Source organism: Limulus polyphemus, unplaced genomic scaffold (assembly GCF_000517525.1).
Source record: "Limulus polyphemus unplaced genomic scaffold, Limulus_polyphemus-2.1.2 Scaffold242, whole genome shotgun sequence".
Lineage (NCBI taxonomy): Eukaryota > Metazoa > Arthropoda > Merostomata > Xiphosura > Limulidae > Limulus > Limulus polyphemus.
In genome coordinates, this window is record NW_013665852.1 from 744843 (window position 1) to 745458 (window position 616).

Below are 616 nucleotides of genomic sequence, written 5' to 3' on the forward strand. Positions count from 1 at the left end.
GTGTAGCTTTGTGCGAAATTCAAAACAAACAAACATGTTGGATTTACAAGACATGAAAGAGTAATCAATTATTTTACAATTAAAGTTCCTTTTAAGATTATGATTATCAACTCTATATGGCAAAAGTGATTTACTTTCTGCAAAATACAAGAATGCACAAACTTTTTTCAGTTATAAACTATATTTCTTTGTGAAAAATGTATTTGATGCTTCGGTGAACTAGTAACTTTAAATGTTATTGTATAAATAAAACGAAGTTCTAAAGATATGGAAATGAAATTTCTGGTTTGTCTGTCAGTTTTATAGAAATGATAGCATTATTTGTGTTAGCATTTGGGAAACATATCACTTGGTTTTACATGAGGGTCAAGCTTTTTTCAACTTGCCATCAGCTGGAATGCATCAAACTAATTAATTAAGCAATAGGGATGAAAGAGTTTAAATTGCATATCTGTAGTAAATGTTCATTTTTCAAAATGAAAATAAATGGAAAGAATATTACTTTATTGAACTTTTAGCCTGTATGCAGACAAACAAGCTGCAGACAAAGCTTTGTGAAAATATTGATACGTCTCTGGTCGTTTGTTAATTTTCGGTATAAATTCTTCCCGAGGAA